This window comes from Cebus imitator, unplaced genomic scaffold (assembly GCF_001604975.1).
Source record: "Cebus imitator isolate Cc_AM_T3 unplaced genomic scaffold, Cebus_imitator-1.0 Scaffold367, whole genome shotgun sequence".
Taxonomy (NCBI): Eukaryota; Metazoa; Chordata; class Mammalia; order Primates; family Cebidae; genus Cebus; species Cebus imitator.
Window position 1 is genome coordinate 2,640,406 of NW_016107682.1, and position 6,609 is coordinate 2,647,014.

Consider the following 6,609-nt stretch of genomic DNA (forward strand, 5'->3'; position numbering starts at 1 on the left):
GCCTCATCCAGAATTCATTGGAAGGAGTGCTGCAGTCAGTTAAGGATGCCTGCCACTTAAGGGTGTGGGTTGAAGTTTAGCCAATCCTGATGAGGCCAGCATCCTCATTAGGCAGATGAGGAACCTGAGGCTGAAACATGGGAACTGTCTTGCCCAGTGTTACAAGGCTGGTTAACAGCACACTCAGGAATTCCAGGTCTTGGGATTCCTAACCAGGCACTTCTTTTAAATAAGATTCCCAAAGATTCTAAATTTGGAACATTGAAACTCTTAACATATTTTTAACTTTTTCCAGGGGAGGAGGGTAATTATACAGTGATGGAGCCAGTGAGGAAAAACTTCAAGCTTTTGCAATTTTGCTTGGACACCCACTCACCTGAACCTGTGTCTTAACGTTTTTTTCCTCCCTGATCCTCCAAAAGTCCCTACCTTTATGCTTTTTTTTTTTTTTTTCTTAAGTGAGCACTGTTAGTACAGCCAGTGTCTATTACCCAGGTTAAAATGAAGACTTCTGAGCTGACTCTCCTGATATCACAAATATACAATCAAAATGGATGCATACATCTCTGTCAGAGAGAGAAGGCAGAGGAAGTTGAAGCCACTTTTTCCAACTTCATCCTTTACTCCTCTCACTCTGGAAGCTGAAACTTTCCTGACAAAGAAATATACTTAGAATGGTTTCATTAGATAAACTCTTTCCCTATCTTACTGTGAAAGAAATTTTCCAGTAGGTTCCAGTTTCAAGGGGTTACAAGGTAAAAGGGAAGGAAAGTTGGCATGCTCCCAGCCTGACAAGAAGTTGTCACATTACCATCACAGTCATAAATTTAGCTGAGACACTGTATTAGATTCTATAATGCACTTACCTGAGCCATTAAATGGTGAGAAACATGCAGCATTTGCCTGCCCACCCCCTCTCCCACTGCCCTCTGCTTCCGTGAGAATTTGGGATTCGAGATGAATTCTCCCAGCATAGCCTCAGCTTACAAAGGGTCATCTAACCTTTAAACTTCAGTCCAGCAAAGCAGGCTGAAGAGAGTCACCAGGGTGTCTCCTCTTATGTGCTTCAACAACAAATGACCTGCTTCACCAGGTTACCCAAGGACACAGCTTTAACCAAAGACGTGAGAATTCCCAGAACTGGAAGCAAATGCAAGCTGATGATAGGACATTCCCTAAACCCCCTATCCCAGGATGCTCCACAGCAATTAGCAGCCATGTCCTTTGTCTCACCTCCACTGTGTTTTTAGCAGCTCAGTTTCTTCAGAGGACAAGGCAAGAGGGAATGGGATTAAGCTGGGAGCCCTGATTTTCTGAAGGAAGAGGGTATTAAACATCTTCAAGTTTCCCTGTAGGGTTTCTGGACAACCAACGTCGCTCCCCACCCAGCCGCCCGCCCCGGTGAAACTCCTCCCCACCACCGTCCCTGATTCTCTATTTCTTTAAGTGCCCGCCTTACCCTTCCACAAGAAATCATAGCAGCCAACATGCAGTTGAATTTCCAAGTGGCTGAAAAGAGGAGAAGATTCCCTTATATTCGTTTGCCTGGGTGTTTTTTTATTTTATTTTAAATTTTGTATAAGCCCTCTAAGAAAGGGGCTCCTAAGGAAAGTGGGGGGAGGGGGTGCACTGAAGGAAGGAAGAAGTGGGTGACAGAGCCTCTAGGGGATCAATAAATTCAGCTGCTCCCGTACACAAGGGGAAGGACAGTCCAGGAAGTCAGATGGGAGAAGAAATCCCAGAATCATCCATTTTAAAGCTGAAAGGTCACCTGGCATAACCTCCTCTATTTTATAAATGAGGAAACTAAAAGTCAGATGTGCTAATGGACCCATCCAAGGTTATGCAACTTGCCGCGAGAAAGCGAGGACCCCAACCCACACCTCTCAAGTCCCCCGTCTGGGTCCCTTCGTCTTCTTCACAGCCCACAGCAGCTGCCACCTCGGCCGAGCAGCCATGTTGATCGCTCAAGCGTCTGCCGGAAGACCGGACGGCTGACCCCGGACACCTCCCATGATGCTCCTCTCGTCAGCAGCCATGTTCTCCAAAAACTCCCTCCGCCGGCCACGCGGCCCCCGCGGCCAGAGTTCCTCCTGGGAGGAGCCCTCGCCGCCTCACTTTTTATGTGAAGCTGGCAAAGCCGCTTCAGCGATCATTTTTTAACACGGCAGCTCCCTGACAAGAGGATTAAAGCAGGCGGCTTTCAAAAAAGTCTCAAGAATAATTTAAAACGCAATATGTTAATGCTTGTCTAGAGTGTTGTACACTTTCGTGAAAAGTCATAAATCTCTCCCGCCACACCCTAAGTATGCTCCTGTAACTGGCACGGTTTTCTGACATTAAGAAAAAAAAAAAAATTAGTGAACACAGTCATAAATTAGGACCAGAAATCTAACTGCGCAGATGAGGCTTCCGATGTCACAAAGCAAAACTGGGTGTGGAGTCACAAACTGAGGATTTTTGAGGGAGTAGGTGGTGGTTATTTTGGAAGATGGTTCCTTTGCAGTCTTCCAGGAGGATGAGCAAGGGACTAGAAAACGGCTGCTCAAACAACGCTAGTGCGCCTCAGAATCACCTGGCGAGTTTGTGAAAACAGATTGCTGGGCCCCCTTCCCTAGGCTTTCTGATTCTGCAGGTCTGGGGCAAGGCCTGAGAATTTGTATTTCTAGCACGTTCCCAGGAGCTGATGCTGCTGGCTTGGGGAACGACGCTTTGGGAACCTCCGGGCTTGCAAAGACATCTTCAGGCTGCTGCTGGTGTGGGACTTCATTAAAATATGGAAGCGGGAATGTCAGGCGCAACTTAAAAATCCCTGCATAGGCACAGCAGACGGGGCGGGAAATAAAATCGCACAGACACCAGGGCCCATCATCACAGCATCGAGCAGTGCCTTCAACAGGGAGGTGAGCAGTGCGCTCCAACTGCTACAGTCACCTCTAAAAAGATAATGCCTGTCTGAGCAAAAGCAAACACCAGAAGGCTTAAAAACCCGGGGTCCCCATGTTTCTTCCTCAAGCAGTAGAAAATGTCTTTATGTAGAGAAAGTGCAGTGTAAATAGAAAGTAGGGCTCGATATCCACAAGCTCAAGTCAAAGAATCTGCTGAGAAGGCCACATGACACACGAAATGAAATCCAGGTCCTTGACACCCGGAGGCAAGAAAGCGAATGGAAGATCCAAGAAAATCCAAAGGTTCCTGAATTTTTACAGTAAACAGTTCTGATCGGATTCACTTGCTATTTTGGAACATACGTGAAGTTCATTAACTGGCATACATTAAAAAAGAAAAAAAAATGGAAAAAGGAGGAGCTGGAGGACAAATCAGTAATTGCTCCTTTAGAGCAAACCAAAGTTACTGAGAAAATCTCCTATAAAGGCTCTGTCAAAACAAGTCACTTAAGGATTAGTGAGAGCTAAATCCTCCGTCAGAGAGATTTTTCTCAACAGTCGTAAATGGGTTTTAGTATCGGAAAATCTTAGAAAATACACTTCTGCCTCCATCCCCCTCTCAGAATGGTTCTTTCAATACTTCGGCATCTTGTGGGAGCACAGTATTTCCTTAGGCTGAGGCTTTTTATTTAAAAAACAAAATAAAATAAACTCTGTCATTCACAGGCCGGCAAAGTCGGTGGCTGGAAATAAATCTTTACAGGCACCGAGTGCATGTTTCAGAGGCTTCCCCATGCAACACGCGTGGTCAAGTACAGTCCTTTTCTCTCTCAGCAATTTCCCTCATAACAATTAGTATAAGCTAGGGCTCTTACTTCAACTTTTTACCTTGTTCCATTTTGGTCTCTTTTTCTTAAGGTTTCACTGCTCAATTTGTTCATGTCGTGAGCCAAGGGCTTAAAGTTCATCCTTTAAAATGCGTAGGTGATTCCATTTTTTAATTAGAAAAAAGCAAACACTGCTAATCTCGAACCTTTTCAATGGCAGCCTTCTAGGAGCACACATTTTAATTCCATCAGTAAAGGGTCATCTTACTCAGCCTCTTAAAATCATCATGGGGGTCCATGCTTTATTTCTGGGCAGTCTCTTGTGGATTACAGAGGTCTGTCTCTGTTTATTACATGAGTATGCAGACAGGCCCACTCATCCTGTAAGCACTTAGAGACACTCTGGGGTTTGATCCTCAGGAAAGGGTGACCTGGCAAGGCCATTTTCCTATCTGCCTCCAAGATGGTCACAATCTTCTTTGTCTGCTCAAACCTTTTTTCTCTTGTTAGTACTCTCAAAGCTAACGCATCTTAGACATCATTGGTACCAATCAATGGAAAGCTAACACCTGCACACAATCCATATGTGAATAAGGATTGATCTTACCCCTCCCCCCCGCTTGATACGGAACTACATTTCTAAGCTTTCCATTTCCTCCATTAGACCCTTTAAAAACATCCATTTGTCAGGCAGGCAGAATATTTCTCCTGATACCTACACAGCAAGTCTTAGTTACAGAGATGGTTTTAGGTATTACTATACTAGGCCATTCCTTAGCATGTGTGACATGAGTGAGTAATCAGTCATCCCAACCCCAAAATATTTCCCTTCCCAATCTACTTTATCCCCAAAATTTCACCACTGAAAAATCCTTAAGACATTTTTAAAGTCCAGAAATACCTTTTTAATATTAAATTATTCTGACAGGCAACCCATTAAGTCTATTTAATTAGCAAGACTCTGGAGAATTTAGCCTTTTTTTTTTTTAGCTGCACAGTCAAGGGAATTTAGGGTTGGAATGACACAGGCCTGAGTAGAAATTCAAGAGCTGTCATTTCCTAGCACCATGAACCTGGGCAAGTCACTTAACCTCTAAGAGGCTCAGCTCTATCACTTTATCTACATGGGGCCTGATACTTGGGTAGTACTCAATAAGAAAATTTCCTTTCTCATAGGCTGGTTTGTCAGGGAGAGCAAGTCAGGACAGAATGTCTACCCAAGGCTGAGAAGACGGAGGCAAAACCAGGATACATCCTGGAGAGGGCAGCTTCAGGAATGAGTCCTGGGGTCTGGGGTGGGGTGGGAGATGTTTTTGATGTCGTTTAATGGGTGGTAGTGGGAACAAGGAGAGTACTGGTCACTTGGAAAAGAGGACTATAGAGAGGAGGCAAGAGCCACAGAAAGGAGGGAAAGCTATAGAAGGGGCTAGCAAGGGCCATCTTCTGCTTGCTCCACTCATCTGCGGATCACCAGGTCTATCCACAGTTTTACAAATTTCACTCCAGTTCTGCCCTAACTTGGTTACATATCAGGTCCTTTCACTCATTGTCTCAAAAATGACATCTTGAGATCTTTGCCTGTGGGGTTAATGAGTAATCAGGAGGTATCATGTAAATCTCCACTTCACTATAGAACAAGTTAAACAGTTGCTTCAAATCCTTTCTTGTAGAGGAATGGGGGTAAGAATACTAGGTGAATATATAAAGAAAAGCATGAACCAATGACCCTGGTAATGGTTCCAGAGACCAAGAGAGCTTATTCTTGGGGTAAGAATAAAAGTTTCTCTGTCTTATTTAACCTTGGATGAACCCAGGTTTCTGTATTCCACATCCACTGGACAGATGCCCTGCGGCTAGACATCTTTTTGAACCCCTAAACTGAAGCACTGGATTTCCCAATGACATGTGAATTTTATCTATGTAGGTATTCTGATGAAGTTTCACTTTCTTCAAAAGGATGAAGCTTAAATGAAAGAGGATGAACCCAGAACATATACAGTGTGAAAATACACACAGTGAAGGAGCTAGGTCTCAGCCATGATCAGTCTATCTGGAGCTTCCTGTTAAGCACCAAAGTGATGCAACAGGACAAAGAAAAACTGTACCTACAATAAAAGTGGGACCCCTGTGAAAAGTAAGATGGAGCCCATACTGAATTAGCAAAAGACTTGATGTTTCCCTCCACCTTTACCTCCTTCTATTTCTATCCAGGAGAAACACAAATGATGAACATGGGACCTTAAGTCGTCAAGAAATTGTAAGATTAGGAAAGGAAGCTGTAATTGTTTAGAATCTACTATGTGCTAGGGATTTTATGTGCACTGACTCATGTAATAGATGAGATGAGAACACAATGAAGCAGAATCCTTCTCTCCACTTTCCAGGCCAAAGAAGCAGAGGTTCAGCTTGGCTCAACTGCCTATCAGTTAAGTGACAGGAATAAGATTCAAACTGAGTTCTGATGACTCCAAAGAATGGGGTAGGGTTAGGATGGTCTTTAGGCTTTGGAGGCCTTGTTTACTGGTGGCACAGGCTTAGTTCCAGGCTGTAGGAAGATAAGTAAATAAACTGGTAAATCTTTCTGTATAATTTTCCAAGGGTTGAAATGCAGGCAGGAGAGCTGGCCCCAGTGGCTCACAACTACAATCCCAGAAACTCAGGAGGCTAAGGCAGGAAGATGGCTTTAGACCAGCTTAGGCAACATACCGTCTCTAAAAATACACACTATCTCTTAAAAAAATAAAACCTTTAAAATTAGTCAGGACTGGTGGTGCACACCTATATTCCCAGCTACTCTGGAGGCTGAGGGGGGAAGATCACTTGAGCTCAGGAGTTTGAGGCTACAGTGAGCTATGATCATGCCACTGCACTCTAGCCTGGGCGACAGATTGAAA

The 6,609-nt window shown here is 44.2% G+C and overlaps 1 long non-coding RNA gene across 1 annotated transcript; it reads right to left on the reverse strand.

Annotated features, from left to right (window-relative positions):
- Positions 1-1,536: 1,536 nt before the first annotated feature.
- On the reverse strand, positions 1,537-2,313 carry LOC108288205. The gene is made up of 2 exons (XR_001818644.2): positions 1,884-2,313; positions 1,537-1,786 (listed from the first exon to the last, which is right to left on the reverse strand). It is a non-coding gene; the product is annotated as an uncharacterized LOC108288205 (long non-coding RNA).
- Positions 2,314-6,609: the final 4,296 nt, after the last annotated feature.